Source organism: Taeniopygia guttata, chromosome 5, assembly GCF_048771995.1.
Source record: "Taeniopygia guttata chromosome 5, bTaeGut7.mat, whole genome shotgun sequence".
In the NCBI taxonomy this organism is placed as follows: Eukaryota; Metazoa; Chordata; class Aves; order Passeriformes; family Estrildidae; genus Taeniopygia; species Taeniopygia guttata.
This window is the reverse complement of record NC_133030.1, coordinates 36,679,930-36,701,462: the sequence shown is the minus strand read 5'-3', so window position 1 is coordinate 36,701,462 and position 21,533 is coordinate 36,679,930.

The window sequence follows — 21,533 nt, the reverse complement described above, 5'->3', positions numbered from 1 at the left end:
ATAAGAAATTTGAAGACTATTAGTTCAACATGGTAAACAACAAAGGTTAAAAAAAATAATTTATAAGCTCCACCACAAATTTTGAAGAAAAAATGAACATATAAGGCAAATCATCAGAAAACGAAGGATTCGGTTAAGTAGATTAGCAGGTATTCTAAGGGAAACTGAGTCTTAAAACTTTCATTCCTCTTATGCATATCTTATTGTAAACATTTGCAATTTGGGGCTAAAAGTCCAAAATATAGTGCCAAACCAAGTAGAATTAAGTTAATTACATAAATTCTGTACAATTTAGTTGGTGGTAGAAATAGAAACTGCTGCACTGAGTTTAGGTACAAATGCTAAATAGATACTCAGAAACTTTTTTATAGAGAAAAGTGGTTTATAGGAAATATTTACAACAATAAAAATTAATCTCTGTGCAATAAATTTCAAGCTAGCTTGAACTTTATTTAGTCCCATACTTCATCCCTGCTCCAGTGAAGTCAACTGGAGCTTTGCTCTTGAATTTGACAGCAGCAAGCTAAGACTTTAGGCTTAAAAGTTTATATTGTAGACAGCATTATGGCTTGTTTACTCACTGTCTACCAGCAAAATCAACACTGATGGCAGCAAGCATTCTTAAATTAAATAATTGCTTTCTGGGGCAGGGGGAATGTATGTTGTTTCCTTAAATCTGAAAACACTTGGATATTTTGCCACTTTGTCTTTATTTATACATTCCTAAGATGTCCTAAATAAAATTGAACAGCTTGGTAAACTGCAGTAGGATATCTATTTTACTTTGCTTTCTTCTAAAAATGTCTACCAACACACTTTTCTGGGAATTTAATATAAAAGCCTTGCTGGAATTTCACCTGATATTCTAGACACTAAATGCAAAATTAACATTTATATAGCAACATATTTCTGTTTATCTGTGTGTGTTGTGTGTGTGTGCACCCCTAAAAATATGCATGCTTGCAAATATGTATATTTTTTTTCTCTATGAAATGGAGAAGTTTTAAAGCACTTATAAAATGTATAGCATAGTAGTGTTTCATGAAGTGCTTCTCCACCTTTTTCAATCACACCTTTCTGCCATTAATTTCTGCTCCAGCCCCAGGATTCATTACTGACTCCTTGCTTTCTGTCTTTATTTTTTTGCCTCACACTGTTGCCAGAAGCTTCAGTAATGTTGGCCAAATGCCCACACCAATAATCTAAGTTGAACTGTGCTATCATAGTCTAAAGTTATAGGGATAAGTCAGCACCATGGTCTTTAGGACTTGTTCCCAGTAAACATAGTCCAGAGTCAAGTACAGAGCCAGAAATGACTGAGAAGAGATTATTTGTGACCTAAACCATGCTGTGTCTTGTTTGGAACATAATTATACTTCAGTACTGACAGATATCACACTGTTTGAAGACTGCTTAAAAAGATGTAGTAAGGAACCAAAAGTTTTTTCTTGTATTTTTCTGGCTCAGCCACAATAATGTTACCATAAATGTTAACTTCATGCCAAGAGATTGAAAACATCCTACTTTTTACATTAATAAAACATGCAAATAAGTAATACTGATTTTGGTTTTAGGCTTTTAAAATAATTTCCATAGTATTCTTATGTACTGAAAACCTTAAAAAACAAAGAATAAAAACACATTTAAAGAATATAGATATTATGTTCAGTGCAATGTTATTTGGATTATCAGATCTAGATGTAATACTATTGGAATAAGAGTATCTAACATCTTAACTCTCATTTTGTTTCTGTCTCAATAAGCCTGAAGCATTATTTTTATTTAGAATTTGTTATATTCCTCAGAAAATAATCCCTACCCTAAAAATGCTATATGTACTGCTTTAGTTCCCTTCCAATAACTTATTTTATAAATCCTCTAAGCACTGTTTCAGTGCTCCAAGGGAGAGCACTCTAAAAGATATAGAATACAAAACATGAACAACATGTCAAAAAATGTATATTGTATCAAGGTCTTGCATGCTGAAATTTTGTATTGTAACTATGTAACTCATCCCATCTGTTAATTCAAAGAAAGTACAACAGAACTATGCAGTAAGACAGAGCCACTGATAGGCGCATTTTAATATATTCTTTTATTTTTTTAACAAATCAAACCTTTCTATACTTCAAAGTTATTAAAATTACTAAAATTTTGTTATTTCAAATTATACAAGATCAAAATAAATCATGAAGATTCTTAGATTGATTCTTAATTTCCAGCTACAATAAAGAAGAGGGAGGAAGATATAGTGGAATTGAAGAAAGAAATTGGAGCAGAAAACTTCATACGGTTGCACAAATATTTTATGGAGGAAAATAAATTTGAATTTCCCCTTGGCGATAGTACATTCGGTTAATAAAGGTTTGCAATTTGACTCTTGTTACTACCTGGCCAAAAGAGATGGACAATGTTCACAGGGCTGACAGTTGCAGCATCCTTCCTTGTGAGAATCAGGTTTCATTGTCTTTTAGATCACATGATAATGGTTGCAGTGCTGAAAAAATATATTTCCACATGGATTGAAAAATGAAAGGAGCCTTGTCTTTTCCAGGTCCATACATCCACCAGTGTTTGATTGGCTCCCAGAACCATGAACAGTGGGAAGATCCTCTCTTCCCGAAGGCAGATATAGTTCCAAATTTTTGTTTATGTTTATTCCATTCAAAGGAATTACCTTCCTGTAAGATAGAAAACACACAGCAGGACAGAAACTTAGCATCAGCAACTTGTAATTTAAGGACTACTGTTTCTATCAGTCCATGAAATAGACTGATATTATTGGGTCACTCTTTTTCTCTTTCTATCCCTCTGAATCCATTCAATACTTATCTTTGCTGCTCTGAAACAATCAACTATTATGAAATTGAAATGCTATACTAATGATTTAGGATTTTTGGTTACTTTGCAGTCTTACTCTTGAACACTGTCAAACACTAAAAATAAGGTGTGTTTTAATGCTGGGCCTCAAATGATGAAGGGTTTGCAAAAAGTAGCCTCTCATGCCTGGTTTATGTCTAATAGTGTAGAAGATAGCTGGGACTCAGCCTCAGATATTTCTTGAGATGTCTCCTTGGTGACCACTTTGCTTTCTGGGACTCGAGGTGTACATGGTCGAGAAGCTGCAGAACAGCTATAACCAGGGCTCGCTTGCTGCAAGAAATGGTAACAAGGTTAATGACAGAGTGAATCACTGTGCAATAACAGAGAGAAAGTAGATTAAGGGTGGTGGTGGGCATAAAAGGAGGTGAGCCTGAAGGGGATATCCATCATCAAACAAAAGGGTTGAGCTGTCTGAAGTGCTGCCTTCTGAGTGTAAGCATATTAAGTGTGTGGCCATGTCACATCACCACAGGGGGATCATATGGAGCTGTGGGAGATCAGAATTCATCTAATACATTTTCCCTTAGAAAATAAGGGTATAGTAACTTAGAATGTTGCCCAAAATGACAACAGTAAATTGCTTGAGTAGCAAATTATTTCCAATTGCTATAGGGTAAAGTAGTTTTAATTAGGAGACAGAAGAATTCATATTGTTCCATAAATATTCAGAACATGAAACATGCATTTTGATGCATTCTCCACTGTTATGATGCTCCTGCTCCACTTTCAGTTACTGTGCATCAATATATGTCCACTGATGTCTGAGGAGGCGCACAGAAGTATTCCAAGCAAAGATCTTTCCCTACAGTGTGCAACACATAAATGCAGTTTCATTCTGTCAAATGTAACTTTTTAGATGCCAGGAGGAAATTTAACATAGATCAAATAATGGATTAATATTTTGAAATGCAATTTCATATATAAACTGTATGGCACCTTCCCTATGAATAATTTTAGATACACTTGAACTGATAATGACATTTTGATAACTTGACTGCAGTGGGTGCAGATATGAGCACACAGAACAGCTCAGCTGACAGACATGGGAGAGCACTTATGCTCAAAAGAGAGATGCTGACTAATGCATGTGAGACAGAAACTGCTGAAGTAAATATAGATTAAAAAGACATATGGGGATGTCATCATACTGGTACATAGTATGGGTTTAGGCTAATTGAAACCCAGCTAAGATGATTTAAACTAACCTGTCTGGCTTCATCCTAAAATGGATTAAGAATGTTTCCACAACCTACTAATGACATCCAGCTATTAATCCACTTGAGCTGACAGGTTAGTATCAACCAATTTTGTACCACAATGTATTTATGGAGAACTCCAAATCCTTGTGCTTATTGACTTAATTGGATAAAAACAGTATATCAGATGTTCTGGGAGCAATTTTTTAGACCTCAATGAATCACAAGGCATGAGTAGTGTGGGTAAAAGCAGCTACCAAATGGAAGAACTGCATGTACCTATTAAAAATAATTTGTTTATTTACTCTGCACAGACAAATACTATTATACAAACACTTTTTTTTATCTGATACTTGAAACATAGGTTATATATTTATTTTTTAGTAATCAGTTCTAAAGATTATTTAGTGCAAGGGGTTCCTTTAGTAAATAATTAAGGATAAAACAGCATCTAAGTAACAAAATAAGATGACTAATAAATCAACTGAAAGAAGAAAACTCATGTGAATAATTCTTTCTATGTAAGGACTTCATAAGATTTTGATGTGTCTACACTATTTTGATGTGTCTACAGATCAAAAAATTATAATAGTGCTTTATCTTGTCATCTGTAACATGAAATTCATGAAGTCACTAATTCAAAATTACTAACGAACACATAGAAAAAAAATTCACAAATATGTTGATTTTTTGGGGATCATTTTTATTTTAAAGGATCCTAAAAAAAAGTTGTGGAAATGATATGTTATTTTTAAGTACAAGTCCATAACAGCAGCAGTGAATATGTGCACTAAATCATAAAGAGTATATAAACTCACTTATTCATCTGAAATATCATGGACAGGCTAAGATAAGAATTTCAACTAATACCATTTATGCAATTACTGTAGATGGCGTTTCACCTGACAAGCGAGCAAAACCAGAAAGAGCATCGCACTCCAACTGGAATGGCTCTGACAGCACTGAGTGCTTTCATTTCCCTGAGCATCCCCAAGCCCATGGGGGGACCCCAGCTGGGGCTGCCCTCATCTGCCACGGCCCAGCCCTCGGGGCTGTCCCCCTGCCCAGAGGCTGGAACAGGCAGTGAGTGTCAGACATCCATGGAAAGCCCCAGTGCTACAGCCACCCAGGGAGAAGCCAGGCTGCATTGCAGCTTTAGGCACCTTTGCAAAAATATCTTTACTAATATATTACTACCAATTATAATATATCTTTTAGGAAAAGAAGAATTTTTAATTGTTGCAATCAGTAATTTACTTAAATGTTGGGAAAATATGTATTAATTTGTAATACAATAATTATGCTCTGCATATGAGCTTGTTTGCTATTAATTTGCATCTACATATACATAGAAGATACTGAACAACAAAGGTGAGAAACAGAGATCATAAGACACTGCAAGGTTTTAAAGCATAGTCTGAGCAGGCTTTAGGCTCCTACATCCAGTACCAGGGTGATGGGCACACTGAATGATTTGTAGGTACTGCTGAACAGAAATGCATTAAAAGGGAAGAGCAGATGCTTCTTCTAGCAGTCTCCAATAGCAATGTGGATTTTCAGCCTGTTCAACTCTGAACTAATGCAGTCATAAACCTATTAGAATTCTTTGTCAGAGTCATCTTTTTTAAAAAATATTTTACTTAGTTGACAAAATTGACTTCCAGACTACAAAACTAATTCTGTATCCTATTGATGGCCAAAGAAATTTGAAAAATAATTTAAAAGCCAGATAATTTTAATAGCTTAGGTAGTAAACCAAAAACTTGGGAGGCAAAAAATATAAAAAATATAAAATATAAAATATAAAATATAAAAATATAAAAATGTTTTAACTTTGACAAAGAAACAAATCAATAACTTTAACTTGAACAAGCAGTATTTCTATTATATATTTTTATGCTAGGATACTGCATATATTGCTGGAATGGTAGAATACTGGCAGCACTCTACCTTCCATAAAGCATAAAAGAGGGAAAAATTAGCAAGACAAACTGGGTAGAAAATCAAATGATTGTTTATTAGCCAAAGCCTCTGATGCAGATATGTTACCAAAAAACAGCTGCAATCAAATAGTTCCCACAGTTGCTTTGTAGCTCTCCACACTTAGTGATTTGTAAATAATTATGCAGATTGTCAAAAACATTATTAAATATTGCAGGGCTGTGATGGCATGGACTAAGACTTAAATGCAAGCAGTGAGTTTTTTGGTGAGATTTACACTTGATTTAGTTCCTTCAACTAACTGAAAGGGAATCAGGCTTTTCATCATTTAAAAAGACTTTTCATATATAAAAAATACCTTTTTTTTTTTTAAAATGAAAATGCCTTGTTGTTCAACTGTAATATTATTAAGGAAAGCCAATAAATGCTATCTTAGGATGCTCAAAGTAATTAATTTTTAAAAAAAAACTCTCTATAGGAATTTTCCAGTTCTGCGCTTCTGATGAGCTTTTATAATTCATGTGCCTCACCTAACTTTTTTTTGGTTTATAACCAGATAGCTCTAAGTCCCTTGCCACCCATTCATTTTCAAAGCTCTCAAAGCTTAAATATGCTAGAAAGAAAATATTTTGAACAGAGATTCTTTAAAGGTTTCTCCATGGTACAGAAAACTCAGGCCCTTATGATAAACATCAAGTATCCAAAAACGGATATATATCTCTGATTTGAAGACACAATACGCCATGAACACAGACAGAGCAAAAAGTTTTGCAAAATGTTATAAAAATTAATCAAACTATTCTGAAGGTAGACAAAAATGTATCAAACTACTCTCATTGAGATGCTCATCTTATACATTGCTTCAGCTTCCATCTGTAACTTTAAGGTACAAAAATTATATTTTCAAGAAGAAACCAATCTTTGTACCTGAGCTCTCTTTGAGTCATGGAGAAGACTACTCTCCAGTGTGGTTTACAAAGATTATCAAAGATGTATGACATGGCTGCAAATTATTTGGTTTTCTTTTTTTTTTGTAATCTGTTTACCTTTTAGGATCATAACTATATCTCAAAGAGAGAGTTTCATTATTTTTAAAGGTGACTGGAGAGGGTCAGACTTTAAAATGGCTTTTTAGGAAAGCAAACACAATTAATCTAAAAGTATTACGATGTTCATGTGAAAATACAAACTTCCATTAAATGTTATCTAAATAAATGAGGAAACATATGCACTTCTGTAGAGAAAAATCAAAGTAAAAAGTTAGATAAAAGGAGATTTAAAATATAGAAATTAAAATTACTGTCATCCAAAAGATAATGAAGTTCTAAAGGAAGTACAAAAAGTCAGTTCATAGAACACGTTCAAAAAACACAATGTAACTCAAACCAATAAAAATAAAGTTATTGAATATGAACAGTTACTAATTAGATACTGTTAAAGGCAACACTGACATTTCAGTTTTATGGTCTGACAAATCTAAACAAAAAAAGGAACTCTTATCTTTGACAAAATCAGAGATAAGGTTACATTATTATAAGAATATGTCATGCTATTTCTCAACCAACAGTCCAGAAGCAATACAATAGTGAATCATGCAAGAACGTCCATATTAAAAAGGAATTTAGAATGTAAAAGGTGTAAATATGTTTTAAGCATTTGGGAGATAACAGGCATGCCAGTAACATCCCCAGTATCCTGGAACACACGTAAAATGTTCTGAACTTGTCACACACATGGGCAGCCACTTCTCCAACAGTTCCTCTTCCTGTGTCCCAGAGCCATAGTTTGGTCACTGCCAGATTAAGGGCTTTAGTTGTAGAAGCAAAGTTTGAGTCCACAAAATCTTATTCACATTAGTAAAATCCTTATGTCAGTGAAGGTATTTGTCTGATGGAGTAATGGAATGACAGACATCCCTGAATACTTTCAGCAAGTATTAAATATCTAGAATAACAGGATGGAAAATCATAGCAGATGCCTTCCTGTTATTTTTTCATGACTCATAAATTCACATTTAGTTACTAGCAGCATCTTCATCACACAAATTACAAATAACAGCATTTAAATGTTAGAGCAGATGATAATAAAAATCCTTTCCATTACCAAGTGGTGTAAGTGGTCTCAATGCTATATACAAATTGTCTTTACTCCAAGGAGTTTGCACTCCTCATCACAAATGACAGATAATAATTTGGAAGATATTCTGATGGACCCACTGACACTGATGGGGAGAATGCCATTTGAAACCTGTAAAATTAATTTTTCAGCCCAGATGTTGTCTCAAATAATTTGTTTCTTCTTTCCCTTCCACATTCCCCCACCCCACCCCCAAATTGGTGATGTATCAAAAAGATTTTGCAGAAAAATTCCACATTATAGGAAGGAGGTGAATAAAAAGTGACATATTTTTTGAATAATTTTCCTTCTCTTGCAGTTAATCACTGGGTATGGTTCACTCATTCAGCTGGGACATATAACATACTTATTATAAGATATGGATACCAAAGGGAAGAAATATTTATTAAAAATACAACAAAATATTAGTTAAAGCACTTCCAATACAGTAAATCCAAAATACCTAATGTGAATGAAAAATTAGGAATGGGATGAGACTGCAGAAAATAAGGATGGTGACAAAGTTTGGAAGCTTACAGGTCATGGAAGGCACAAAGGCAACATCCTTGTTATACCCCAGTGAAAGTATAGCCTTCAGCACCGATGAGTAGCAGAACAAGCTGATAAAACCTGCTAAAGAAACTTCCCAAAAGAAAAACAATTATCATCAGGAATTTTATTGTTATTCTGAAGCAGCTGACTGCTGGCAAATGTAGCCATAAAAATAAAATATAGCTTCAATCCCTCATTTGCTTAAGCTTGTATGAAATGAGAGACTTTAACTTTCATAGCAGTTACACATGTCAAGTCTTTTTATTTGATGCAAGCCAAAATGGCTCTTGTCTTTGTAATGCCAGAATTTTTATGTACCTAAGGTGCATGCTGTAATGAGAAAGAACATGTGTCTCTGGCCCATGCAAGATGAAAGCTGCAGAGTCATGCTATGCTGCCCTGGGAATTTCATGCAGCAGTCACGCCGTGAATAATGGAGGTGAAAGGATCTGGTTCATACAGAGGGCATGTGTGAGCTCACTCTCAGAGCTTGGCACTCTCAGGGAATCCTCTTGTGAGCTCTGAGGTGGTGTTTGGAGGGCCCCTGAGTGGCCCATATGCTCTGCATAGTCTGACTGGTCAGGAGATGTTGTCCTAAGGGAGCTCCTGAGTATGCTATAGTGGAGCATAGTAGATGCAGTCATTAGATCCCTACACAATAACCAGCAGCTGTACATCATGCTGACTTGCTATTCACAGCTTGATGAAAAGGCCTAGTGACAGATGAGAAGACAAGCCTGTGACCACCTTCCTTCATGTTATTTTATATGCCAGCTTGCTATTTTGGTCTGCTGCTGTAACAAGACAGTGCTCATCACTTCATTCTTTTACATGCTCTCTGACCATGAAATAAAAACCATGATGTACCTAAAAAAAAAAAAAATAAATCTTTCAGATAATATAAAATACTTTTCTCTTCCAGGGAAAGGTGGCCTCCGTTGATATTTTTAACTACTTAATTTTCTTTGTCTAACAATCTCAGTCACTTCTCACCATGAATTTGTACACAGGACCGTGTGAAACACTGTGGTTTTTATGTCCATATGTAGACTAGTGAAGAAAACTCTAACTGACATTAATAATTTCTATTTGTCTAGAAAAGCTTATTTTAAATCCCTTTTGGATGGCTGTCTATAAGCTACTGCATTAAGGAAAACTTCAGTGGTTCCACTTTATTCTGCCTGTTTCTTTGGTGCTATTCAAAGTCTCAATGAAAAGCCCTCTTGCAGTTCTGCAGTTAGAACAACAAAGCACTGCCTATGTTTCTTCTTTAACACAGCTCTAAGGATTTATTCTTTGCTCCTTTATTCTTCCTTTTTCTGAAGTTTTCTTGTCCTTTTCCCCTTTAAAATCTCTTTATCTAAAGCTGAATTAGTTGTCGCAGCTGGTTGGCAAACTGCCATAGTTTTCTTCTCTTGTTTGTCAATTTCCAGTTGCTTTCAAACTTTTTACTTTTCTTAGATTCTATTTCTCTTTCCTCCTTCAGACATTCACTGGTTCAAGTTTTAGTCATATTTATAGAAAAACAGAGAAAAATTCTTCTCGGGAGGCAGAAAAGGAGCTATTCACTATATTGACAAAGGGAAAATAATAATACAATTAGATTTACCCATTGAAGACTTCCAAATAGCAAATCTTGTGCTTTTTATAAATACTTCTAATTTCATCTTACTTTCAGGAAAGGAATAGTCGAATCTGCTACTGTACTTATGCTCTGACCTAAGAGACAAAAAATTGTAAATCTTTTTCACAGGTTACTTTATTCCATCTTAGTTCATTTTAGTTTTAAAACACTAGAGATTAAATACATATTTATTTATTTTTAATATTCTGCAGCCTAATTTCTCAGCTAAGGGTATATATAAAATTGCAAAGCTCTAACTTAGGTGTCTGCTAATAAACTTCTTAAAACAATTTGTCAACCTTTATTTAGGAGACACTATAGATTAATAGGTTTTAATGAGAAATAATAATAAAAGTTTGATTTGCATTATTCTTTGGAATTTAACAGAACTTCTTCTCTTATTCATTGTTTACTATGGATGGTGTTTCAAGCATCTCATAGGCAATTGTACCAGCAGAGAGAGAGAAATAGAAAGAGAGCCTATGAAAAAGACTTTGAACATCATTATAGGAGTTTATGTAAGCACTGTGCAGCCATTAATCTGTCCACTCAAATAATAATGGAATATTTAGCAAAATTATCAAGGAGTAATTGCCCAAATACAACACTTTTATTTTCTTTTGTGTTCAGTTTTTAGTCCCTTAACCATGAGGAAAAGGCAACAAAAACTTCACCACCAGACTGAGCCCTTTCTTCTGCATATGGCTACTATAGAATTATTACAATTACTGTTGATAATAATTACTATGTCAATTAAAATTTAGAATTTTATAGACATAGCACCTTCACTTTCTTTGGAAGTGGAATAGAGTATTTCTCATGCTTCCAAAATGCAACTGGTAGGCATTTTTGCCATGCCTATAGCCACAGCTTGCTGGAGTGGGTTAGAGCGCTGCAAATGTTGTCATGTATTGGCAGCCTGAATAGAGTTAAAGCAGATGAAAAGAAAGGCCATATCTAAAGAAGAGAAAACAGGTTTACAGCTTCCACAGCTCTCTTATATGTGAGGTCCTAGAAATTGGCTCAGCTGACTGTGAACTGGTGAATACTGGCAGCAGCTGTCCAGTAAGTGGAAGCATAAGTAATGATTATCCTTGTGGTCCGAGTTACTGCGGGACACGTCCCAGCTGATTTCTACTGTTAAAAGTTACAGCCTAATTAAACCTTACTGCTTGCATCAAGTATTTCTTCCTCTGTATCTGGGCCAATGCCTTGTGAGTCTATCATTATTTGTTCACTGCTTTTCTACTTCTACACATACAGTATCACACCTTTTTCCTTTTAATTTATCCTAGTGCTGTGCTATTTTAAAAATTAGAATAACTTAAAATTGGCCATTTTGGAAAAGAACTGAGTCATAAAAATTAATATTAAGCTTGCTCTTAGTGCATCCTAAGTATTATTAAACATTCAAAATACTAACTTCAGAGCAATGATGCATTATTTCATTCCACTGTAGAAAGGTGCAGCCATTGTTTCAACAAGCTTGGTTTTTTAAAAAACATATTAAGATGTTTCAAACAAGCTTCGACTGGTGTCAATATTTTTTTTAAGTTTTGTCATAATATAATTAATTTAATGAACTTAATGCATCAACAAAAATCACAGTAAAACAGTATGAAATTAGGATGAAGAGATTTAAAACACTCAGATACTTTGAAATAACTTTAAATGGTCTTACATAAAATGAGTGTATTCAGAGTGGAAAGTATTGCCTTTAAATAAGAAGTTTGAAAAAAATTAATAGGAATTACTCTCATTTGGATTCTTTAAAAGTCTAAATGTAAAATACAGTTCTCTGATATTTTAATTTTACTTTATTTCAATTTAGATCTAAAACATATGTTTTAGGCTGTTGAAGCCCTAAGTATATTAGTTCATGTTTTATGTTTTTTGGTTTTTTTGTAGGCATGAAGGTATTCAGTAATCTGTTGTTTTATGTATTTTAAGGTTTAAATTCATTCATGCAAGCAATACCCTGATCATCTGGCTGAGGTTTTTTCTGTGGAAAGAGCAGAAGAGCACAATCCAATCAAAGTTGATATCACAGTATTTCCGTTTGGGGGAGTGGAGAATGTAAACTCTCTAAGTTTGATAGCGAATAGCTGTAATACAGATCTATAGATCTGAGTGCTCTAGCTTGCTGTCCTAATATCATACAATCATAGGACCTTAAGGGTTGGAAGGGACCTTAAGGATCATCTAGTTCCATCCCCTGTCATGGAGAGGAACACCTCTCACTACAGGTTGTTCAAGGTCTTATCTCACCTATCCTTTTAATGTATTTTTTAAAAGATAATTTTGTATCTATTTTCCTTAACATGAAACTGCAAAAATGAAAAGTCAAAGAAAAACATATTTTTTGGGTTTAAGAAAAATGTACCAATAAGTATTAGTTTGATAATGACTGTGTTTATTTAATTTCTCCATCCAGTTTCTTTCCTTGCTCTGGTCTTCATACTCCTATCTCTTTAACTTTTTCTTTAGCAGGCCTTCCTTAAGTTTCTTCATCCCAGTTTGTCTTACATTTTTCTTTGCATAATCTGTCCTGCAGCTTATCTTTGCTCAGTTTAGTCAGTTTGTTCTGATTTCAGAATTTTATAGGTCAGCTGACAACAATCATTTTGCTAAACCATTCCATCTCTCCCTCCTTTTTCACTCTCCAATCCCACAGTATTCTTACTCTATCACTCTTCTGACTAAATTCTTCACCCCAGATGATCACATTTCTCCTCTTCCCAGACAGTCACCAGATTTCTTAGCTTTTATTTGCAAATTCTTGTATAGTTGGTTAATTCTTGAAGGATCATTGATTATAGCCAGAGAAACCACTATGAAACTGGGAACTTTCTAGAAAAATCAGTTAATTTGTCACCCCAAACATCGGTATGATGTTTTTTGTATCTATTTTACTGGGAAGAAAAAAAAAAAAAAAGAAGAGCAGCCTTAAGGCATTCCTGTTGTTATTCTGTTGATAGCAGAAATAATTCAGGAAGTTACAGATGCCAACAAAAACGTCCAAACACATATAAAAGTATCAACAAAACACTGTCAGCACAGGGAGTCTCTAAAATATGTAATATCTAGGAATGTTTTCCAGATTTTGAAATATCATATACTAAAAGTGTCTTCCTGCCAAAGTACTGCTCTAAAACCTTAACATTACATCCAGTTTTTACTCCCTAGACAATATTTCCAATGAAGAAAGTAGCTTCTCTGAGTCCTTTTTTGCCTCTCATTCTGAAGTAGCCCAAACTGAACATATTAACAAAGTCTTTTGTTTTGTCTAAGTTAAGGCACAGCTTGAAGAAACTATCAGCATGCCAGATGACAATTTAAAATATAGACTTTTCAGTGTATATTTCTGCATTATCGGAGAAAAAACTAGATAAACACAAAATACGATCAGCTTTTCTTTTAGAAGTGGGACTCTTACTTCCTACCAAGAAGCTCAGGTGGAAAGGAAAGTCCTGTAGAGGACAGAGCAGAGAAAGAGGAACTCCTAGAGAGTGTTTGAGAAAACACTGCTGTGTTTGAGAAAGCAGCATGTACACAACTTACTGAATGTTTTTACTTCATCTGAGCTCTAAGACTACAGAATTATCTACTAGGAAAAAGGAGGGTTGAACATTGTGTTGTATGTTTCTCAGAAAGGTTATAAGTTCATTTAGAGTAAGAGAAGCTGAGATAATGGCTGGTTTAGGGCCAACCATTCGGATGTTGGTGGAAACACAACATTTTCTATCTGAAATAAAGCACTGATAAGACAACATCTACTCCCATATGAGAATGTTTCAAATGAGCTAGCTAAGTAATTTATGCTCAGAAGTCTCAAAGGAACTAATGAATCATTGCCAATTTTTAACATATCTTGGAAAATTTGGAAAGAGTGAGATATGCAAAAATTTTCCTTTTATCCAGAAAAGGATATAAGAAATGAACTGTCTTACCCATCATTTCAGGTATATAATGGATTTTTAAATTCGTAACTTTGCTGATAATGAACTAGAGATTATAATTATAATCGCTACTAGTCAGATTGTCCTTTTTATTTATGGTTTTTTTTTGTTTTGTTTTGTGACTTATCTCTCTGTTTGGTTTTGGTTTTGACCACGATATGGGATGGCAAACAAAGTTTGTATGTACACCTAGATTTAATTTACTTATTAGATGAAGTAAAAGTTTTTGAATCAAATACTTGCATATTATGAAATTGATAGATGGGATGTAGTAGAATTAGAAACTGTTTTGCTAATGTTATCCAGGATCTTTTGGATACCTTTCTTTGTTCCAGTTCTAACCTCTCTCTACCTGTATTTTATCGCCCTGGTTTCTAGGTCCTTAGAGGGCATGAACAAATAAAAAAATTTCAGAAATTTTATGCAACAGTAACTAAAAAAAAAAAGTTTTATCATGTTACATGATAATTCTTATTTCGACAAGGAATTAGAGAACTCAAGTGTGAACATTATGAAAGTTGCTAAAAAGAAGCTGGCTTTATCAGTGTATATTGTATACAGTTTGAAAATTATTATATATATACTATATATACTATCTATACAATATATATTATATATATATTATATATATTATATATTATATCTATTATATCTATTATATATAATATATATAATAATTACTGAATTATTAGATTGGTAAGCTAATAAAATGCAATGGATGGTTACAATTATGGTAATCCAAATCAAGTTATTTAAATTGTTAAAAAATTAATTTAATATGTCCAGCTGAAGAGGAATATGTCATGAATTCATGAAAGCAGTTTATATCTACAGAATTTTAAAGCTGTCTTAAAAAAACAATGACTAGAACTAGATTTTAAGTATTACCATAGATCACATCCTCAGTTTGAGCTTTGTGTACTCCTGTGAAAAGAGAGCTAACAAAAATCTATGAATGGATAATAAAGGGGAATGAAGATGAGAAATGCTGGGTAACATATGCAAAAAATCTCAAGCCTCTAAGAACCCCCAACCTCCCTTTCCTCCCACACCCCCCCACAAAAACACCAACTAACCAAACCAAATCAAAACCCAGCAGCCCCAAAACCAAGATTACAGAACTGTGAATCTTGTATTACAGTGTGAGGTGTAAGTAATTAAATTTATTTGGTGTATTTAAGAGATGGGTTGATAAATGAGTATAAGTCTTTAAATGTAGGACTTATATCTGACAGAATATCTGAGTTTTTTTGATCATGTAGTCAGAAACAGAACACAAAGTAATTACAGGGAACTGAAATTAGGATAATTCTTCTAGAAATAACACATGGAATTATAGGAAGGCTTGGAATGGTTATGGTTTCCTTAAAGCAGAATGAGATGTAATTCCCAGCTTGTGGAAGATATTCTACTAGTGGAGAATATAGAGGGCTACCCTGAATAATTATTATGTTCTTTCTGGTCTTTGAGGATAAAATTCAGTCCTCATTATGCTTTTGGGTTTATAAGGAAGAGTAGAGAATTTTAAAGTTGTCGCAGACTTTATTCCTTTCCATAATCTCATCTGTGCATCTCAGAGCAGCAACATATACGATAATATCTCATAATTTAGGCTGTAAAGTCAAGAAGTTTTGTTTCACTTAACATACATCTGCATTAACGTGTTGTGGTTAAAGACTTGATTTTTTTCTCTTGTCTAGGGGATAGAATAGGTTATGTTTAGAGAAAGGAACACAGTTATGATACTGTGAAAATATAACTGAAAATCATTGGTTTTTTTCAATTCATTTTGCTAAGATTTCTGCTGAGCTTGCTTTGCAGAGTGCTGTGGAGTTTTACATTCCTTCTAATCATGGAGACAGTTCACTAGTGTTTATCAAGTCTAATTGTTTATCTTGTCTTCAGGAAGCTCGGTGCTTTCTAAGTTTTTACTCAGGATATATATATGAGGGTTTTTGTCTTAGCTTGATAAAACATAGTGCAAAATTTGATGAGCTGTGATGTTGGGCATATAATTATTTTTTGGCAAGTATAAGTCATACTAAAATATGTAAATCAAATGGATAATCAATAGGCATAATTAGGAACAAACATATGGATATGTGTACATAGGGATATATGCAATAAGAAGGCAAGCAGATATATTCTAAAATTATATAATAAGATTACTCACCTATAAGGAAAGACTGAGATAATTGGGTTTGTTCAGCCTGGAAAAGAGAAGGCTTTGGGGTGACCTAATTGTGGCCTTCCAGTACCCGAATGGAGAAAGATCTTTTACAAGAGCATGACAGGACAAGGAGGAATGGTTTAAACTGAGAGTAGGTTTAAATTAGATAGTAAGCAAAAAAAGGGTGTTTGCTGTGAGGGTGGTGAGACACTGGAAGAGGCTGCCCAGAGAAGCTGTGGATGCCCCATCTCTGTAAGTGTATAAAGCCAGGCTGGATGGGGGTCTGAATAACCCGATGTAGTGAAAGATGTCCCTGTCCATAGCAGAGGATTGGAACCAGATGATCTTTTAAGGTTCCTTCCAACCCAGGACATTCTATGATTCTATGAATATTTCACACAAGATATTGCTTACTGGTTTTTAATGATAAGGCTTTTGAGTATCTTTTTAAAAATTTCCCTTGTTGTGGTATGATTACTTCTGCACATCTATAAGTGAACTACAAAAATGTCTGATAACTCAGTTCTCAAATATCAAAGAAAGAGACCTATAAATGTAACAGAGGAATTCAATCCCAATGCAGAAACACCTTTTTGTTTGGGAACCTCTTCCTCTTTTTTCTTTTTTAAATGTAGATGATCTCTCCTGGCCATTAATGACATGAAGAAATTGAAGCAGTAGAAGAGAATAGCAGTCCTCAAAAACTATTATTCAGCTACTAATAGTGAAGAACTAGCTCTTTCAGGAAGGTACAGCTAGTGTATCATATGATGATAGCCACAGAGGGATCCTCTCATAATCTTAGACGGCAATTGTTTTGGAGATTGAAGTGAGTTGTTTCATATTAGTTATGATTCTGCACACTACAGTATAAATTCTTATAATAGAAAAGCATACCAGTAATCTCTTTGAAAGGCATTCACTTCAAGTTTTTCAGATGAAGTCTTGACCCCATTTAATATTAGAGGTTGTAGAGACACTATGAAACTTGTGCCTTACATCATAAAATCCTGTTGTTTCCTTGCTAGGCTTACTGGACAATGGACACAACATTGAAGAGTAGAGACAATCTATTTCTCAGTTGCCTATTATGGCCTGCGTATTTGTTTCCAGACAATGGGAGAACAAGAGGGATACTTTTCGAGATCTACTCCAGCACCTGTTACCTAAGTAATGAAGTCGCAAGAACAGACTGCCCTTTCCCACCCTTATTAATCAGCCTTGTGTGGCAAGAATCATAGAATCACAGTATTGGAAGGGACCTGCAAGGATCACCAAGTTCAAATTCTAAGTAACTGGCCCGTACAGCAACTGAACGCATGCTTTGTTTAGCTGTTGCTGTGAATGTGTCTTTTAAACACGTGACTGAAGCTTTAGGATGTAGTACATACTAGAGGATGGAAACTGAATTTTTGTTGTATTTTTCTTTTTTTCTCTGGTGTACAGTTTATATTCTCAACCACGCTCATTTGGTGGCAGTTTTTAAAATTGTTTTTTTAAGGTGTTAAAATTATTTTGTCTGTGCAGCATATGAAGTGTGATTTTCCACATAGGGAGATTGTTGTTCCCTGTGACACATCAATGAATAGTATCTTAGTCTATGGTAGACCTGATGAAATAATTTCTGCAAGATGCACAAAGGATAATAGTGATGTCAGCTACAAAAGATATGGAAGTACAACTTGGTTTGATGACTTTGCACCAGCACTCTTTAAATTTAATTTCCTCTTTCACTGGTCTGCCATCAAGAAATCCTGATTGCTTAAGCACCCATTAAAACCTCTTTATCATTATATTTTACTCATGCCAAAGCAATTGCTATACCCCCTTGGAGAAAATTAAGATTATTTTGCCTACTAATACTTTTATCAAGACATCATATACTACTGCTATAAAGATTTCATAACTGAGCAATAACATCTGATTTTTGAAGTATGAATTTAGGATTGTTTATCCCAAGCATAGCACTGATAAATTGTATTACTTTCCTGACTCTTTAATTTCTACTAGAAAATGGATTTTTAAACAAGAAAAGTGCAATGGTTTAACTTATAATTTATTTTCCCCCTAGCATTTCAAGTCACATAATAATGTTGAATATTCTTATCAAAAGGCTCTTCTTGGTGCTGCCAAATAATTGGACAAAAAGCACTGGACAGAAACTGATGCACAGGAAGTTCCACCAGGATATGAAGATGAGCTTCCTTACTGTGAGAGTGACCAAGCACTGGAACAGATTGTCTGGGGAGGTTGTGGAGTCTCCCTCACTGCAGATATTCAAGAACCATCTGGAGACAATCCTGTGCCACGTGCTCTATGATGATCCTGCTTGAGCAAGGAGGTTGGACAAGATGACCACTGTGGTTCCTTCCGACCTGACCCATTCTGCAGTTCTGTAAAATGTTCACCTTTTGAAGTCACCAGTGTTTTCTTCTGTGAGGCATAACCCTACTCCAGTCTTTGTGATAATCGTAACCTTGCATGCTGGAACTATATTCCAACCTTATTCCACAGTACTTGCCTGAAGTGGACTGCTATCACACACAAAAAATTATGTTCTCTTGCTTGTTTTACCTAGATAATCTGTAACAAAAAAATCAACTTGTACAAATTTTGCATGCATCCAATGAAAATATTCCCTTTTAGGAGTTAATTTCTGTATCATTAATTATAAAATTTTGATAGATGTCAAAAATAAACAAACAAGCAACTGAAAAATATTATATTTGAATTGATTTAGTATATTGAAAAAAAATTGTTATTTTGGTTTTTTAAAATGAGAATTAATTGCTTACAACTTATGTAATTTTCCTTTTCTAAGCTCTTGTCACATAACAAATTACAATAATAAAATAATGAATAAGTTTTTAATTAAATAATCCCTGAAACACAGATATTCATCTCTGAATTGTGTTGAATACTATCACATACAAGAATAAAAGCCCATGTCAATTACACTTTCAATATTCTTGAGAGTCAACAAGTTTTGTGATTATGGGACTCTGGACAGAGGGAATGAATACTATAGTTAAGATCCTCCTGGTAAGATTTCCTGAAAAAAGCTTAGAAATTTACCACACTGAATAGCTGTGCTCCTTTGTTCTTGAAGAAATTTCCTGAAGGTCAGCTGCAGAATTCATAAGGTCTCAGGTACGGATGGTCATCCAGAACAAATATTTAAACCAAGTCCAAGAGGAAAATTAAAGCAAATTTTATCTCTGGAGCCCATCAAATCTATCCTTCACCAGGAAAAAACCATTTCTGAATGTTATTCTGGAGTTTCCTCAAAGTAGTAGTAATCTTACAGAATGGTTTTGCCATGAAGTAGATTAACCTGAGACTTAATTATTAATATAATAATATACATATTAATTAATATTGTATTACATCTTAAAGTATGATACTGCATGTTATATATATGGTATATATATGTTAATTATATAGTATGATATTGCATATTATAAATATTGCTATAAACAATAGTATTTATTTTTGTGTTATTTAATGTTGTTCAAATCTAGGCGTTTTATATAATATTTTTTTCAGCCTTATAAAAAAGAAAACATAGCTCCAAGTTTACTATCTAGGTCTCCTTGAAGAATGGAGAGACCCTTGCATCCATAAATATTTCACCTATCTTCCAGCTCTCTCCCAGGCACCTTTACAAGACAACTCATTCTCAAACAACCTATTTGTCTCCAGTGACAGCAAGGTGAGCACAAACAACCATCTTAGCCTAGAAACCTAGCTGTGAGATGGCTGAAGTTAGATATTGTGAAAAGTTCCCCAATCAGAAATGAAGATTTTTTTTCCTCCTTTCCCTGTAGTAGCTACATGTGTAGCTACATAATGTAAGGTTGACAATGAGGATACTGTATTTGAAAACATTTGCCTTTTATTAGACAGTGTTTGTGTCAGGAGACTGAGTGGGATTTTTTGTTTCTTTTGTTTTTTGGGGTTTTGTTTTTCTGTCTGTTGATTTTTAAACAAGTATCACAAATTATCAATAATGTGTCAAAAGAATACAGAATAGATCTTTATTTTTTTTTAACAGAGAAAAGGCAGAAAAGTTACCATGCTGTAAACAATAACATGATTCGCAGACCTATGTTGTTATTAACATTTGTATGTACACACCCATGACAACTGGAGGGAGCTATCCTGAACTTGCATGAAGACATAATCATATTGTAGACGTTTAGAAACTTGCCTCTTAGAGTGGATATACTTAGGCTTAGATTAATGGTTTCTTAACAGAGAGGTTTCTTACCACTAGAGGGCTCAAAATTGCTGTGTGATTCTATGGATGAATACAACATAAACATTTATATACTGACATACACAAGGTATGTACATCATTCATATACATGTGTTTTATTTGTGTGTACACAGGTATAAGCTCACTTAGATGCACATAGTTGCATTTTAATAGAAGATTTATTTTTCTTTTAATTTAAAGATTTTGGTCATTAAAATGTAATTCATATCCTTGAAATTTTTAATAAAACTGAAATTCACCAAACACAAGTGATATGCTTATTTATTTTCATTCTCAGGTGGCTGGATTTACCCAGAATGTTCATTTCATCAAATTGGATATTGACAACAATCACAATAAAATAATGTTCATACTTCCATGACCAATGCCTGCTGTCATCATATGTTTTATTAAGATATGAATCACATGGACACAGTTAATTCTTTCATGAATGACTTTACAGAAATATAACGCAGTGTTGCAGAATTGATCACACCAAGCGCTTTTGCTTGATTATATGATTTATTCTCCTGGGAAATCTTAGAGATTCTAAAGAAATAAAATGTTCATGGAATGCTGACTGTTTTCTTTCACTAATGTGACAATTGCAACAAGAAGAGAAATGGCTTTCAATCAGTTTTAAGTAATCCATTTTGATATAATGCATAATCTTTGGAGATAGTGAAATCCAGTTCCCCCCACATTATGACAATGTAATAATGAATAATTTATCCACAAAATCCAAAAGATAATTAACAAAAGTCAGACTTGAAAAATACAGAAGTTTGAGGCATTGATATTTTCTATACATTTGCAAAGTAATATTGTAAATATA